The 17,530-nt window shown below is 51.4% G+C and overlaps 1 protein-coding gene across 1 annotated transcript in view; it reads left to right on the top strand.

Moving 5' to 3' along the window:
- Nucleotides 1–17,530, top strand: part of SAMD11 (sterile alpha motif domain containing 11) — a 73,407-nt gene that overhangs the window by 2,469 nt on the left and 53,408 nt on the right. The window contains exon 3 of the mRNA XM_072354020.1: nt 678–784. The gene's annotated coding sequence lies outside the window, so the exon portion shown is untranslated. The remainder of the gene's footprint in view (nt 1–677; nt 785–17,530) is intronic.

Here is a 17,530-nt window from a genome sequence, read left to right on the forward strand (position 1 = left end):
ATCCAGAGCAAGATGGCTTTTAACCCCCTTGGAGCCTGAGCGGTGTGAGGAAGCATTCTCAGTCTGGCTAGGAAAAACATCCCATGCGTTGTTAGTATAGAATGGGATGGTGAGAGGGTTTCACATGAGGGCAAAGCTGCTGTGCTTGTCAGGTCCTCTGGGACAGAGCTGCAATGGCCTCCATCTAATTGCTGTTCCAATTTCAAGGACCTCTGGATGAAAGTTTATCAGCCTCTGCTGTAGGGAAAGCTGCTTTCTGTAGATTTGGGTTTTTTTTGGGGGTGCCAGGATGGATGGATGAATCTTGGAGCAGATCTGCCCCCAGTTCCTGCAGTCTCTGCCTTAGGTCTGTGTCCCTTGGATAAGTAGATCCATGGCTTCAGCCTGCTGATGTACTCTGATGTGTTGGAGCAAGGTGGGGAGTTGTGCTCATTGAATAAGGGCAAGAGATCTGCAAAGGAATGCTCCTCTTGATTCTCCTGTCCTCCCTTTCACCTTTCACCCCTTCTTCTACCATCAGCTCCGACCTAGAAACTGGAGCAACAGCAACAACTGCTGGAGTCCACAGCACTGGGGCTGCTTAGCAGCTTGCCAGGAGGAAGGACATTTGCACATCGTCCCATTTATGCCTGCCTCTGAAGTGGAGTCTTGACTTAAGTTTTGCCTTTATTCTCCAGGTGTGCCAACACAGTGAGCAGAAAGCTGCAGTCTGGAGCTCCAAAAACGTGCAAAAGCAGAGCTGCTATGAACCACTGACAGCACTGGGATCACCAGCACGAAGGAGGTATGTGACACTTCTTTCTCACTTGTGGAACACTACCAATGTTGGAACTTACAGAGAAGCATGGTGGCAAAGTGCTGCCACATGCACTGCAAGTGTTGTTTTGGGATCTGGTAGTATACAGGACATAACATTTGTTATGGGGATGGGGACTGTGTGGATAGAATTTACCAACTGCTGTATGTACCATCTAAAAGCTGCTTTTAGAACCTGAAGAGATGACTGTGTGTTATTCAGGCTCCTACTTCAGAGTCTCATAGCTGGAGGCTTAGAAGGAATATAATCCCATTTATTTAGGGTCATGTGAACATGGGGTGTATATACAGGTACATCCTGTTTATTCAAAGGGACTTGTCTTCTTGGCACGTGAGTTTATGATGCATGTATGGCTCAAAGAACAGAAAGGTGTGTGGGGTGAGGATCTGCTGGTGTTCATTTTTGCCAAGGAAACTAATTTAAGTGAAATAAATAGAGAAACCGTGGCTGTGGAATATTGTTATTTATGTGCAATCCCACAGTAGCCAGAAGCCCATCTTGTTTAATATTGCCAGGTCCTCTGGAGATGTATCGATTCAGCCTTTGGGTGAGATTCTGACCCGCCGCTGGTGCTGCTCTTGCTTTGTTGCTGTTTAAGATAACAAGATGGCTGTGATTCTGTCCGTAGCGTCCATAGGAACGGAGTTATGCCAATATTGGTGGGTTCAGAAGATGATTTGCAAGCTTGTGCCAAAGCCCCACAGGGTTCACCATCCAGAGACACTGAAATGAGACGAAAAGAACGACTCCATTGATCCAGTCTCTAAACTGTTCATTGTCTGACCTTAGGCAACTCATTTAATTCCTCCGTGCCGCAGTTTATCTGTCAATAAAATAGGGATAATATCTATTTATCTCTTACAATAGGTTGGAAAATCTAATTTAAAAAAAAATGTTAGCAATAAGCTTTTGATCCTGGAAGGGCGGACAGCAAAGGATGGTATTATTTACAAATTCACATCTTCTCTTGCACGGAGCTGACGTTGTTACCGTGCTGTCTGGAATGAAGCTGATGCTAACGCAGCTCCCTGAAACAGAACTGGGCAGATTCATTGCACGTGGGAGGTTCTGATGGGATGCTGCAATTGGAATCTCCCTCTCGTTTGCTTGGGTAGTTGAATGGGTTCAGTTTGGGCATTGCACGCTGCCTGTTGCTTGTGGTACCATCAGTCCTCCCTGGTCTGGGCACAGTAGGTGCAGCCCTTGGGAGTACAGGTGGGTCTGTTTGGCTCCTGTAGGTGATGCTGTGGCTCTGGGTGGGTCAGTGTGAGGCAAGGACACGGACTGTGCTGTGCTTTGTAGGAAAGCTGGTCTGTAAGCAGAATAAACTGCAGGCCCAGCTGGAGCTGTGAGGTGCAATCAGAGCCTTCCCAGGGCTGCAGTGCTCTATAACAGCTGGATGGAGGGAGTGGATCCCTGTGCAAGTCACCTCCTCAAGGTCCCATAGACCTTACACAGAGCCCAGAGGGCACGTGTGCACCAAAGGGAAACAGGCAGAATCACACCAGGCACAGAGGGAGAATTCAATTCAGGCTTTGGAACGCTCAAAAGGGGATTAATAACCGTAATTAAAAAAAGAGAAGAAAGAAAAAAAAAGAAAGAAAATAAATCTCCCATCCATTAGAAAATCCTTTGCCTCCCTGCAGGAGAGAGGAGACAGGGAGCTGAGCTGAATGCAGGATGCAAGAGCCAACTGCAGCCCAGTGAATTAGTCTTAACTATAGCGAAAACAGCACTTGTGTAAATGAGGCCCCTCAGGGCCGATAACCGAGCAGTAAAATGTTACAGGAGGGAAGTAAGTCAGGGCTATAAACCTGGGAAGTCAGGACTGGGTAGCCAGGATCTGGAGCATAAAACAGGCGAGATTAAAGGATGACAGATGAGGGCTGGGAAGGATGCACGGATCCTGACCGGCCTGAGGATTCTAACTCCTCTAGAGATGGGTTTGTTCCTTCAAGCACTGCCTGGTGCCAGGAAATGAGCAAGATGCCCACTGAGAACTTGAGAGTGGAAGAGCGAGGGATGGATGATAAATAAAAGAAGGGGATCTAATCAAATGAGCATTGAGTGTATTTGATTTAGGAGGACACCGATGAACGGAGAAGGGGAAGAAGGCGGCAGGGTGGGAGCTGCTGTTGGATGGGACTGTGGCTTTGAGTGAGATATAGCGCAAGCCCTAAATTATCATCATCATTATTTTTTGGCTGGGCTGTGTTGTGACATCAATACCAATTTACACTCTGGGTGAATAGCACTTACTACCTTCTTGTCTTCATAAATTGTGCATTGTCCTTATTTATTTGCCTCCCCGTCCCCTTCCTCTCCTCCTGCATCGCCTCCCTCCTCCTCCACATGCTGCTGGGGGTGGCGTCTCCTTGCTGTGTCCTTGAGCTTGGCATTGAACCTCAGTTTGGAACCCCTGAGCTCCGGGTATGGGAACAGTTTGTATTCTTTATCAAGAGGAGGATGGCGTGCACAAAAGGAGATGCTGCTCTTGATAGACCCATTAGCTTCTGCTCACCAGGCACCTGGTATTTCTGTTTGTGATGTTTGTGGCTCTCCTGTCTAGCTGTGAGTAGACATGTTGACTGTTCTGAGTCAAAGCTTTCTTCCTGACGTCACATGCTACACGTTCAAAGGTCATCGTTTCCTAGGCTTGCTTTCTGCCCAAATTTAGTAAGCCACCTCGCGTTGTGAAGCGCCACAACAGGACTGCTGTGGCATCACGAGATGCCTGTAAAGCTACCTTTAAGCATGGAAAAAGCAGGTCAGTCACATCACAGCAACCTCAGCAGCGCCTGCAAGCAGGTCAGCTATTCTTGATTATGTCCATAGGGCAGAGCTGCTCCATCTTCTCACTGCACCGACTCCCATTCTAATGGAGGAACCGTGCTGCAGGCCACTTGCCTTCCCAGGGCATCTCAGAGCCACATCCAGCCTGACCTTGAATGCCTGCAGGGATGGGGCAAAACAAAAAGACAGAAACATGACCTTATTTAGGAATAGCAGATTTAATCATCTCTGATGGAATTGCAAGTGAGGAATCTACACGCTCATCTCCTTCCTGTAAAGACTTCTTTTCTTTTCCTCTCCACTCTGCCTTCTCCTGTAGGGAATCAGTATGTAGACATTCTCCTTGGACAGCAGCTGTGTGATGGAACCCTCGCTGTCAGGTCATGCCCTCGCATAATGCATGATAAGACAGTGGGTTTGAATATGCTTAACCCTGCACAGGTGCATGGGGAGGAAGAGGGATGCAAAGAACAACTTCTTTGCTGCTTCTGTGCTTGCTTTGATTTGGGGGATGCGGGAGAGGTGGATCTGAACAGCAGATAAGCCCCTCTTCTGATCTGAATACTAAATCTCAGCCAAGCCAGCTGTTCTGTGCACCCAAATGGGGTGACCACTAGGATGCTTTGCTTTCCTTCCCCGCCTGCTGGGAGATGCTGGGCTCCTGCACCGTGACCCAGGGGTGCATTGCCAACCATGAGCAAAGCAGAGCTTTGGGATAAACACTGATGGAGATGGCTGAGCTGATGCGTTGGATGTCATTCAGCTCCATGCTGCTAATCCCCAGCTCTGACAGACAAGACTTCTCCCTCCTGCCCTCCTGGTGACCTCACCCTGATCTGGAGGTCAGGGATCATTCACGTGATGTCGTGCTGTGTCATTCACTGTGAGTGACAGAACCGCTGTGATGAATGGGGAAGGGTCAGACTGAGCACCAACCCAAGGAATGGATCTGTGGGGCTGCCAGCATCGCTGCGTTCAGCATCTGCCCATGGGCTGCCTGCTGCAGGACCAGGAACCCAGTGCCTGCATCAGTGCTCCCCAATGGCAGAAGGAGAGGGTAGGAAGCAGCTCCTTTCTTCCCATCTTTATGAAGCAGTTCTCCCTTGTCATCTCAGATCCTTCCCCTACACCCATGTAACAGAAGCCATGTAGTTTTTCTAAGCCATGCTAAGACAAAGCATGTCTCTGTGCATGCAGAATGCTTTTCTTACCCCAAGGACTAGAAGGACTTGGTAGGACTGCAGAAGGACTCTGGGGAAGGGAGATGCGAGCAGAGGGTTCCATTGCTGCTCAGATAGTGATGCTTCCTGCTCAGCTGGAGCATGGTGATACAGGAGCCTGTTCCTGTGCCCACCACTGCAGTTGAAGCTGGAAGCTGCTCATTGCTGAGATAGGAACTCAGACAAGCACCAGCCTGTTCCAGTGGCTGTAACAGTGCACTGGTGTGAGCAGCGTGCTCTAACAAACGCAGCTGGGCTGCTGGGAGAGCAAAGCACCGTGTGTGTAACACTGATGTCTCCTGGCATTTTCTGTAGCTTGGTGGTGGCGTGTATAGAGGCAAAGTCTGGTGCTCTCCTTTTCCTGCTCCCTTTTCCTTTCTCCTTTTCCTCTTTTCCTGCTCCCTTTTCCATCCCCTTTTCCTTCTCCTATTTCCTCCCTCCTTCCCTTTCCCTTCCTCCTTTTTCCTTTCCTCTTTTCCTCCCTGTCCTCCTTCTCTTCCCTCCCCCTTCCTTTTCCCTTTCCTCTTCCCTTTCCCTTCTCCTTCTCCCCTCCCGATCTCTCCATCTCTTCCCCCTTTTCCTTCCCTCTTCTCCCTTTCCCCTCCCCTCTTTCCTCCCCCCGTCGTGCTGCTCGGCACTCAGCTCTACGTGTGTGTATGTGTGTGTGTGTCCCTGTGCTACCCGCCCTGTCAAACCTCCCCCCTCCAGCCCGGCCCCGGCCGCCCGGGGTGCGCGTAGGCGGCGGTGACGGCGGGTGTTGCCGCTCCGCTCCGCGCCGCCCCGCAGCGCCCCGGGGGAGGCAGGCGGAGCCGCCCCGCTAATTGCGGCGTGCCGGCGGCTCAGCGCCGCTCCGGCTCCGCTGCCGCGGCGGCTCCGACCGCAGCGCCCCGGGGTCAAGGCGGGGAGGGGGCGGCGGCGCCGGCTGGGCCGGCCCCGGGCAGCGCTCCCGGAGCCCCGCTGGCCCCACGCGGCTCAGCCCCGGCTGCCTCCTCTTTCTTTCCCCCCCCCCCTCCCCACCGCCCCGCCGTGCTGCGGCTCCGCTCTTCCCATCCTCATGGTGCGGTGACCGCGCGGTCAGGCGGCTGTTTTGATGTCGTAGCAGAGATGGTCAGATTAGCACCGAGTCGGTGCGTTGCAGAGCATTAAGAAAAGTTCTGTCTCTGTGTACACGCACACAGCATGGAAGCCTTTCATTATGGGCTCTGGGAAGGACCTGTAGGATGATTTTGGTTTTATCCTCGACAGAGCTATCAGCTAAAAGCTGTGTTCCCGTATCTGCATGCAGCAGCACACAGACCCAACACATTGCTTATCCTTGGCAGCAATGAGAGTGTTCCAGTGCTATAGGCCCTAAGGAGGCAGATGGAAATGGGTTCAGCTTGGTGAAGGGTCTGCAGGAGGTGGGAAGGTTTCCTGGGCAGCAGTGCACGGCGAGCAAAGGTTTGTGCTCATGGATGGAGCTTGCATCAGCCTTGGCTGTAAGGGGGGAGATGGGGTTTGGGATTAATGAGATGTGAAAGCGGAAGAGAGAAGTATGAGGCTTGGGATGCAGTCATAATTACTGCTCTTTTTTAATAAGAACTAGGGATGCTTATCATCCCCGGCTCATACCATTCTATTAGGTGCCCACATCCTGCCTCGCTATCAGGGTCACAGCAAATGAATGACAGATCTGGGAACAGCACCCGAGGGTCCTCACCCCACTGCCACCACCTCAGGCAGGGCAGGGGGGGCAGCAGCCCCCTGGAAATGGGGGTCTACAGCAGGGATGTGCAGGAGCCAGCTGAGATGCCTGGAAGGGAGAAGCACAGAGCTGGAGCTGAAAAGATGAAGGACCTCATTGAACCTGAAGTGCCTCATTAAGTGCAGTACAGCTCAGTGCGTGCACAATGGCAGATTTTTTGGGAGATATGTGAAAAGCTCGAAACTGGGAGGGGTGGGGAGAGATGGGAAAAACACTTCCAAAAAGCACTAACATTTCATAACAGTGTGTGTAAGGAAGAAGATTAATTATGCTGTGCTTACAAGCACTGCGTAGCATCTCTTATAGAGCCGGCTGGCTGTTGTATAGGGAAGCAGAGCTGTCTGCTCTTCCTGGCTCTGCAGCACCAAATGCTCTGTGCCTCAGTTTTTCCACAGCTGAGCTGGACGTAATAAGTTGCTATCTCAGAATCTTTGTGCACAGAATAGGAGAGCAGCAGATATCCAGCAAAAACAAGGGATAGCTCTGCTCGTGCAGGAAATTGATGTGGAAATTCAACTGAGCATTGATACCTTCAGGAATATGGAACAGCAGGTTGGTTTTGCCCAGTTCTTGGTACTTGGGGATGCTGCTGCTGTGAGCCACGCTTGGTGTGGCATTGCTGCCATGCAGTGATGTGATTCCCTGGGCTCCCAGCAGTGAAATAAAGCAGTGGCACTGTGGATGCAGGGAAAAGAGAAAGGGCTGTGGAGAAGGGCATCATCTCGACGTGGTTTAATGGGCACAGTGGTTGGACTTGGTGATCTTAATGGGCTTTTCCAACCTGAGTGATTGCTTTTGCTAATGGAAAGGTCATCTTTGGTGTCTGTTAGTGCCATTTTGTTCCAGAGGTCACAGGCTGCAGCTGGGAGCTTTGAGCCTTTGTTCTGTGATGCTGGTATTCCCAACTTGGAATGAGCTGATAGGTGGGAAAGCATGTAGCAGTTTGCATTCAATTTCTGCTAGTTTTCTATATGCTCATGGCAGCTGGGGCTGGCAGTGCTGGTGGCTAACAGCAGCTAGCTGTGCTGGGGAGGAAGAGAATTCAGGGTGGGCATCTGGAGCCTGGAGTGGACGTGTTGGATGTTACCCTGCAGACATAAGCATCACTTGGAGATGATCAGTGTCTCACCAGTGTGGTATAATCACCAGAGACGTGCCAAGCACTGAGCCATGGATCACTCTCCAAGTGACAGTGCACTCTTATGTGTGTGCTGTGCCTGCCCAAGGCCCCCGGTATAAATCCTCTTGCAGTGGGGCAGCACGCATTCCTTAAAGCATATATATGTACACAGGGGTACCCTATGTGTGTCACATCACTCTGTTATTAATGGGCACCGTCGGGCCTCCGTAGGGCCACTTGCACTTAGCAGGAGAAAACACTCAGTGAGGCTGAATAGCACTCACTGTGACCCCATCCTGCAGCTCCCCGAGGGCTTGTTGCCCTTCTCATAGGCAACTCCAGCCTGCACAGTCCTCGTGCTGCCCACCATGGGATGGTATTCCCAGTGTGCAGCAGGGAAAGGCAATGGGAGGCAGAGCTCAGGGCTCTGGTTGCAATCAGGGGAGGGGTAAGGCAGTGTGGGTGCAGAAGTGATGCAGAGAAAAGCACCCTCCATCAATGAGTGCTGCAAAGAGAAAGTGCTGCAGCTCCCGACTGGCACAGTGGGGATGGGGGGGTGGTTGGACCAGGTGGTTTTAGTGGGTTTTTCCAACCTTAATGATTCTGTATTAATGACACGGAGCGGCTGAGCATCCAAACGTGCACATTCAGGGCAGGGACACAGATGTGGGTATCCTTGGTGTGGGATGTGATCATTGGGCACAGCAGGGGTGGGCCTATGGTCGGACTGGGTGACGTTGCCGGTCTTTTCCAACCTTAATGAGTCTGTGATTTTATGAGCGCACTTATCTGCAGGAGCGTGGGGTTTGCACAGCCCTTGGCAAGCACGGCTGGAGATGCCAGACATGTTCTGTCGTCTGGGGCTGTCAGCACTTCTTTTGAAGTTGAGCAGATGTTGGTGCAAACGTTCCGGGGACGCCTCCTGAAAGAGATGCTCCGAATGCAGAAAGCCATGAGGCTGACATATGGAAAGGTCCAGGGATGTTGGTGTGGTTTATGCGTGAGCTGCCGTGTTTAACAAAACAATTAGCATCTCTAACGAGCGTTTCGGCATCAGAGAAACGAGAAGGCTGTTTCCATAGCTTTTAAATGAGTCTCAGTGCTTAGTGCATTTCCACCCCCTGACCTGGACATCGTTGGAGAATGTGGGTGAAGCATTACCTGCACCTGCAGCAGTGGGCAACCTCCTTGTGCAGGTGGGGAAGGGGGCACAGGGAGCAGGCGATGCAGAAGGGGTTTGTGTAATTAAAGATGGAATAACCATCCTCTCTGCCTTCCCTTGCTGCATAAAATAAGACTGAGACAGAGGGGCTGCTGGCGATCTAAGCATGGCAGCATGAAAAATGAGGAGGAGTGTGATAAGAAACTCATAATTTATGTTCCAAGCACAGACTCACACCAGCGCGGAGGGAAATTGGTGCCAATAACTCCTACTAACTCAGAAAGGCACGCAATCTTTTATTGCACAAATTATTAACGACCAGAAAATGAATGGCCCTGTAATCAGAGCGGCGCTGCCGGCGCTTTGCTTCTGCTGCTTTTATTTGTATAAATGCTTCAGCCAGTCCAGCCCCGAAGCATTGAGCTCCACGTGCTCTGCAGTAGTACTCAATGTGCCGAGGTGGAGCATCACAGCTCATATTGTTAGGCCAGGGGAACCTCTGCTTGCATGGTATGAGGTGAGAATCTGGCTTATTCAGATGGAGCCTGTGTGGCTATGAGGCATGGAGGGTCTTCCCCACCAGCACGGTTGCATCCTGTGGTCTTGAGTTAATGAGGAAAAGGAGCACGGATGGAAAATGAAGTCCCTGAAAGAGGGAAGAGGGTGATGTGGGGCTTAGAACCATCGAATAGCTCAGGTTGGAAAAGACCTTAAAGATCATCAAGTCCAACCACAACCTAACTAAACCACCCTAGAGTTTGCTGTGTGATTCTGTTTGGGTCCTTCGCCCTAGAGGCAATTGATGACCTTTTTTCAGCTCCGTGTCAGTTTGGTCATGGAGGGAGACTTCCCCACACCGGGTGAGGATGCACATGTATAAGTGTGCAAACAGGCAGCAGGGAATCCTGCCATGCCATGGGTACACCGAGGGTACCAAGTGCTGTCACTGCACCATCCCTGTTATGCTCCTGAGTGCTGTCAGAACAGCAGAGCACTTTGCACTCCCCCCCCCCATTGAGAGCTTTCTGTCCTCGCAGTGTATTTTTGAGGGCCTCTGTTTTCACGGCGCTGGGATAGATGGGCTCCTAAAATATACAGCCAATTACACAGCAGAATTTATTAGACTTTATTCTGGTGCACGTTACGTGGTGGGGGCAGGGAGGAAAGCATGAACTCCGGTAGGAAACCCATAGCAACTGCAGCTGTAAGTGTGAGGATGAGAAGTCCCCATAAATACACCTGACTTCACCATCACTGTTAATTAAATGCACGTCATGAAACACGGGCACAGGGAGCAGCAGTGCTCGCAGGCACAGGAAGAGCGAGGCTGCATGGCCTGGGGCTGAGCTGCAGAGCACAGGTAGGAGGGTTAGAGCCATGCAGGTGATTGGGAGAGCCCTTCCCAGCAAAGCAGAGGGGACTCTCCAATCAGTTCTTAACATTTCTTGCTTTATCTTCTCATCTTTGTGGGTTTAATTGCAATGATTCGATGTGCTGCACTGCTCCGCTGTGATTTCTGTTCCTGTCTCAGATGGGTGGTAGAGGAGAACTCAGCACTGATGCTAAGAAAGAAGCGGGGTATAGGAAGGGTCCATCCCCCTCAGCTCTAAGGGTGAAGCTCAGAGGCCTCATTCTGCCATTTGTTCCACTTGTATGGTGTCCTCCCCTCCAAATGATGCACCAGCATTTGGCTTCTAGGAGCAGTGATGCACAGTGTCCTCCCAGAGATGTGTGGTCCAGAGGGACCAGGATGAGGTTCTGTGTTAATGCAGCCCTACCTCATTTTCTCCCCTGTCTTATGAAGCATGTTTCCATTCCCAGCTCTGTTTCACCTTTGGTAATCTCCCCGGCATGTACTCCATCAGTACTCCTATGGGGCTTCAGCGTGTAGGAAGTAAAGCCCACAGTTCAGCACTATCCATCTAATATCTTCTGGCTGGTTTTAATCATAGCATTTTCCATTTAATTGGGAAGGCAGGCAGACTTTGCATATTAACACGGCTCAGCCTGCACCTCCTAAGCATTCAAAGCAGAGATGGCTGGGATGTGCCCCGCAGCAGATGGGAACCTGCTGGGTGTCTGTAGCATATCAGGGAATGGGGTACCTGCAGCAGGGCTGGCTTTTGCTCTCCTGGTGAATGTCCACTGGAGGAAAAAAAAGGTATTATCCCCTCAATCAGGACTTGCCTTGGGTCAGGTGTATTCGTTTAGATTAGGAGGAGGCCTCAGCAGGTCTTCTATGGCGAGAAGGCTTTACAAGAGCAAGCTCACGTACACACCTTGCCATGTGTGAGACACCAAGGGCAGCTGTCACTATGAGCTGCTGTCAGAATTACTTCACTGCACGTTAGCTGTGGTCCAGAAAGACAGCAAATGTGCAGTTCTGCTAACCAAGAGGAGACGTGTGCTTTAAACTCAAGATAGAACCAACATAGAGTGTTTCCCTTCTCCTGTAAGAAGGCTGGAGCTCGCTGGCTCCCACAAAAGCTTGTAACGATGGCTTCAGGGCATGGTGCTCTTAGCCAGGGATTGCAGCATAGGATGGCACACCTTGTCCTGCACTGGGGATGGACATTGCAGAGCAGCATCCACAGTGGGAGGGCAGCAGGGGGGTGAAAGGAGCAGCTCTTGCATTGCAGCGTGCATTTCCTTGCTTGCTCAGTCCCTGCTGCTCCAGCTTTTCTGGTCAGGTAAGGATGGCACCGCGTCACTGTCCTGCCCTGCATTTACCCACAGACTTCATAATTATGGCCTTCTTTAAAACAGATACTGCTTGTCGTGCCAGGAATGGTCACAGAGTGGGGAAGCAGCTCAGGATCCATTAGGGAACGAGAGGTGGCTGCATTCATTCCTACCTGAAATTTCAATTAGGATAGCAGTGTCAGTGTACCTTTGAAATACATTAACAGCCTTCTTTTCTCTGCACCTCTGTGTTGGTACTGCTGGCTGGATGCAGGCATGCAGGCTCTCTCTCACACGATCCTCTTAATATGATTCATCCTTATTACATATCGTTATTCCTTATGATGATTTATCTGCCACGCCGTGGCTTTATTAAGATTGATACCCCTGCCCCCAAGGAGCTCCCAGCAGGCAGCCCCAGCTTTCTCCTATAGCAGCAAAGTCTCAAAGCCATAACAAGCCTCATGGTTTGACTTCAGCACAAGGCCTTGGGCTCACTTGTACTGAGGTGCTGCATCCAGCTTTAGTCCATCAATGTGGTCCCATTCTGCTGCAGCACCAATGGGAGGGAATCACAGCTGTGTGTAAATAGAACTGCATGGCCCCCCAGGCAGCAAGGCTGGAGCAGTGGGAGCCATGTGGGTCCCTCCCTGCTTCAGTTCCTGCACAGTATTTGGGTTTTGGGATCTGGCATCCAGCCTGGATGCCATAAGTTTCTAAAGCTGGCCTGGCGTGACTCTGATCCTATTTGAAACGTCGGCAAAGCTCGTGTGGAATTCAGTAATGCAAGAAAGAGAAGGGCTTTGGAGTGCACGGGCTGTTTGGGATGGTGACTGCAGGCTCTGGGTTGCAAGCAGCAAGTAGTCACATTGTGTGGGCAGAGCAGGGCTTGGGGTGTGTGTGAGCATCAGCAGACATGCTCTGTTCTCCTTCCCAAGGAGCTGCTCAGCCACCCAGCCGTATGTTTAGGGATGAAATACCTCCAGAGCTGGGGCTGCTCTGTGTCCCCAATGGCCACCAGGTGCTGAGGGATGGCTCATTTCAGGCAGGGTGCAGTCTGTGCTGACAGCAGACAGCGGGCTGAGCGCTCCAGCCATGCCCTGAAGGGAGCATGGATTCCAAGGGGGCTGTTGCTGCTGCCTCTCTGTAAATGCAACTGCCTCTTTATAATGCCTTCAACTTCCCCCCCCCCCCTTTATCATTATTGACCAAGGAGCATCAGTAAGGCTAGAGAATAAATAGTTCCCTGATGGTTAACAACAGGCTCTCCACCAATTGGAATTCAAGCTGTGCTCCCTCTTACATTCTTTATAATCACACTTTATTGCATAGAGCAGAAAATCAAGCGGCCGCCCCCTCCCTGCTCGAGCCCCTGGGTGCCGTGCCGTCTCCCGGCGGAGCAGGTGAGGCCGTGGGAGGGGGGGGAGGGGGGAAATTCAACTCGGGACGATAGGGAAGCGCAGTGCGAGCATATAGATGCGCATCGGTGTGTGTGTATATATATATAACGTGTGCATGTGCGCAGCCATGCGTTCCCTGCCCTCCCCCGCTGCCGCTCCCCCCCCCCGGCGGCTGTAACACGGCGCGGCCCGACGGGGCGGGTGTCGGGTCCGTCTGTCTGCTCCGCTCCGCGCTGTTTGCTCAGCCACCCCCCGTCTGGGGCCGGCCCGGGGTTGGCTCCAGGCTCCCGGGGGCGGGAGGTGCTGATTTTCCAGTGGGTATTTGTCAGGTCAGAGTCTGCGCCGCCCGCCGGGCTCCGCGCCGCGCTCCCCGGGTTATTTATTGCCTCTCTCCCCGGCGGCAGCGCTGCGGCTCCGGGGCTGCTGCCAGCAAGCCGTGGCGGCGGCGGGGGTGTCCTCCGGGGGGGTTCCTGAGCAACGACGGGGCTCGTCGGTAGCCGTGGTAGGCTGAGAGCTGCAGGCGCTGTGCTGGTGCAGTTTGGGGTTGGTGAGACCCAGCTGTGCAGCTCTGTGCAGCCATGCAGTATGCTGCTGCTGCTGGGACAGAGCTGCTCCAAATCCAGCTGCTGATGCTGTGATGTGGTTTGCATTGGTTGTAGTTGTGTTGAGTCACCGTATGGAAAGTTTGGGAGGTCGAAGATAAAAATGAACGCGACCCCTGAGCTGAGCTTATCTGCTGTTACTGGCTGAGCTACGTTCCCTGGGTGCCTATAATCTGGAGATCTCCTCTCCTAGTGCTTCCCAGGTCGGCCTTATTTCAACGTGTGTGTTTCTTTGCATGCAGACTGCTCGTGCACAGGATTGGTTTGCTTCCCATATTGGCAGGCTGAGTGCCTGCAGCCCCCCCACGGGTCTTGTTACAGGGGTTGTGATGTGGGCCTGCCCCAAGGGATGCAATATGAGTTGATTTATCAGAATGTGCCCCTGCATTAAGGAGAACTGCAGCATCACAGGGAGGATTGCCTTGCTTTGAGGGACACCACCCATACCCCCTTTGCATTATCCATCCCAAAAGAGTCCCAGCGTGGAGGGGGTTGGAAGGGGCTGCCCATGCATGTGAGAAGGCCAAGGAGAAGCTAATGTGAGAGGTGGTTGGCAGCAGTCAGCAGCTACTAATTATCCCGTGCTCCAGCTCCTATCTCAGGAGAGCTGGAGAGCTCTTTGATCTGCCTGTTTTGCTTTCTAATCGGATTGGGGTTCTGGATGCTGCTGCTGGGGGTTTGGGGGAGCTGATGGAAAGAGAGACCTGTGTCGGTCCTTGGGCAGCAGCAGGGAAATGCTCTGTGTGCAGCTAGAGGAGCACTTGGGTCACCATTCTCCTATCAGTAGGGCTCTTTTATATGGTCTCCTGAATACCCTTTTTCCTTCCCCTGCATGTCCCTGAGGTTTCATCCCTTTCTCACTTGAGTTTAATGGATCACAGAGCTGAGTGCTGCCTTCCTCCTGCTCAACAATTGTGTTCAGTTTGCATCTCGTTGCTGTCCCACTATTCCAATCAGTGGGTTTGCTGGTTTAATGGCCTTTTTCAGTCCCTGATGCAGTAGTGAGTCTGAGTAGAACTCCAAGTACATCAGCAGGGACTGAGAAAGGTCTGCCTGCTTGAGAACGAGCTGCAGAAGCACCGGTATAGTTAAAGTGTTACGGATATAAGAGCACGATCTCTATTATTATTCCAAATAGAACGCCTTTCTCCGGTTGAGTAATAAAATAAGATCAGAAAAAATACCTCTCTCAGAACAGCTTCCAAGGTGGGAATGATGCCTGTGGCAAATATCTGGCCTAAGAACCGACCCCAAGAGCCAGTTTCCAGCAAGCACCATGCCAGCTGTCAGCTTAACCATTGACAGGCCCTTAGAGATGGCAGCTGTGCATCCCAGTGTTTTTGGAGCTGGGGAGGACCCTGTTGCAACACAAGCAACTGCCAGCTGAAGCTCTTTTCTGTATGCAGTGGAGGAGGATGGGAGCGTTGTGAGGGATGTTTGCTTCCACCAGCAAAAGGGAAACTTCTGTTGTTGCCTGAGAGCAGCAGCGTGGTAGTGGTGGTTGCAATGAACATGCCAAATAGGTTGGAACAGTGAGCATTCTTGCAGTCAAACATGGGCAGAGTCCCCGGTGAGTTGTGCTGGATCTGCTGTGTTGGGTGTTAGTAGGAGAGAGGGAGAATCTTGCACTCATTAGCATATAGATGCACATCCTAATTGGTGTTTTGCTGTAGCTGTAATTAGCCCAGACCACTGGGACAGGATCCCTTGAAGGAGTGAGGTTGGGTGCGAATAGACATGAGCTGGATATTCACAATGGATTAGGCTTTTCATTTTAGGGTCAGCGCGGCCTTAACCTGTGTGCAGTGCTTGATGGCTAATGCCAGCATTGCTTCTGGGTGCAAAGCACATGCGAGGAATGCCTGCATGCCTGATGGACTTAAAAGGGGAAAGGGGAACTTGAAAAGCTCTCTTTCTTCCACTTCTCTCCCTCATTGGTCCCAGCTTCCTCCTAACTCTTTCCAGGGCAGTGAGAAATGAAACGTGTGATAGAGCCCATCTTTCTGCCCCTCCAGCTGTTGGCACATCTGTTAGCTTACAGAGGACGTGATGCAGGTTACCATATGGCTGCAGCTGAAAAGCTGGTGACTGCTCCCATAGAGCCAAGCTAATATTTCACCAGGCTGTCTCTTCCCCAGCCAGCACACAGAGACCCTCAGGTTGAATTTGGGAGCTGTTCATGTCTTCTCAGGGCACAAAGCAGAGCAGATGTAACCCTTGTGCTGTACCGTGCAGCAGTGCATTGGTGCTTGGTGGCTGTCCCCAGCTCTGGAGATGGCTTATGAACAGAGAGCCCGGATTTGGAGCTGCTGTGTGGATCACACAGCAAAGCAAAATAGGCAGAAATAGAAGCTGGAATGCCTGAGCCCACATGCAGCAAAGTTGGAGCTTGGAAGTCTGACAGACAAATAAAGCTCAGTGCTGACTGGTTGCAGCAGGCGGCTTCCCGTGGCCATGGGCATTTGCTATGAAGCAAAGCAAGGGAAGGAGCAGGGAGCTGCCCTTCTTCCAGATCACAGTGAAGAGACTGAAAGGGTCTGGCCCTGTCTGTAGGTGAGGTTCAGCATCGCTGTGACAGCAGTTGTGCAGCTGTGCTCTCATCCTTATAGCACCCATCTCTAGAAAGGAGGAGAATTAGGATAGCACAGCACCTGGCTGCAGAGGTGAGCAGTGATTGAAAGGCTTTAGGATGTATTAGCACTAATTAACACATTGGGAAGCTGGAAGCCAGCTTGGGCAGCACAGCCCTTGAGCACCTCCTAAATTGGTCAGGGCAGGCTCTGCTTAGTCTTTAATTTGACCTCTCCAGCATGCACTGAAGTCGTTGGATCTCAGTGACACCAGAGCCTTGTGACGCTGTGCCACCAGGGGATCAGCCAACAGAGTTCATCTGCTGAGTCTAAACAGTTGTGCTCTCTCTGTGCACGTTTGTATCCACACATACGAGTGAGGGGGGACAGCCCACAGCTTATTCTTTCACAGTGGATTTGATGCTGGGATGATGCTCTGAGTGCATCATCCAGAGCATCTTTTTGTTGCTGTGGGTGCAGGCAGAGGGTGATCTACAAGCATTGGGACGTAGCCAGGCTTTGGATTAATGCATCGTGAGCATCGTTTCACCATCTTTTGATAGATTTTCATTGCAATCTGGGCCAAAAAAGAAGATAGTTGATAACAGAGGGAAGTAAAAGGAAGCTGTCCAGTGGCTGAAACTGCAAACTCGTTTTGCTGGTGATTTCTCTTAAGTGCTCTTTTTATACGTGGAAATAGCAAATCACATTGAGAAAGCTCCCCCTCCTTTTACAGGGAGAGAAATCTATGCCTGTGTGGATTTGCTTGCATGTCTGTGATGGTGAATGTGTTGATGCTCAACTGGAGCTGAGCAGCTTCAGGATGCTGCGGATGGGTTCGGATACCCAGAGAGAACTCTGGTGCTTTATTGCAGCAGGAGGACTTGGCAGTGAATTTCAGTGCCTGTAAGGGATGGATGGGATCAGCTGGAACCTGTGCCTCCTGAATCCCTCCAAACATCACTGAGGTGTGAAGGAAGCAGCCTGGCCCACCCCATCCCCATCACAAAGCCCTTCTCTTCCAGTGCCCGACCTCCACCCATAACACTGGCATCGAGTGCTTGGCTTTGTTCAGGATCACAGCCACATAGATGCTGCCTGTCAAAGACAAAACGTGTTCTTTTTACTTAGGGCCAGGCTCAGATTTGAGCCTGATTTCTTTAGATAAGAAACCAAGCTGACCTGCAGTGGGAAAATCCCCTATGCAGTCAGCTTGTCCTCTGAAGGGGAAGGTTTCTGCACAGGGTATGTGGCCTCACCTGAGCACCAATCTAAGCCTTACTCTTGGTTCATTAGGTGATAATAGAAAGTGATTTTTCCCCTGTCATCTTGAGCAATCGGAGGCATTAGGAATGAGAGCCTAAGCCTGAAAGCTTAAATGAGAGGGTTTGATGGGTCTGTGTGTCTGCCTCCTTCATTA

The sequence above is a fragment of the Excalfactoria chinensis genome, chromosome 20 (assembly GCF_039878825.1).
Source record: "Excalfactoria chinensis isolate bCotChi1 chromosome 20, bCotChi1.hap2, whole genome shotgun sequence".
Taxonomy (NCBI): Eukaryota; Metazoa; Chordata; class Aves; order Galliformes; family Phasianidae; genus Excalfactoria; species Excalfactoria chinensis.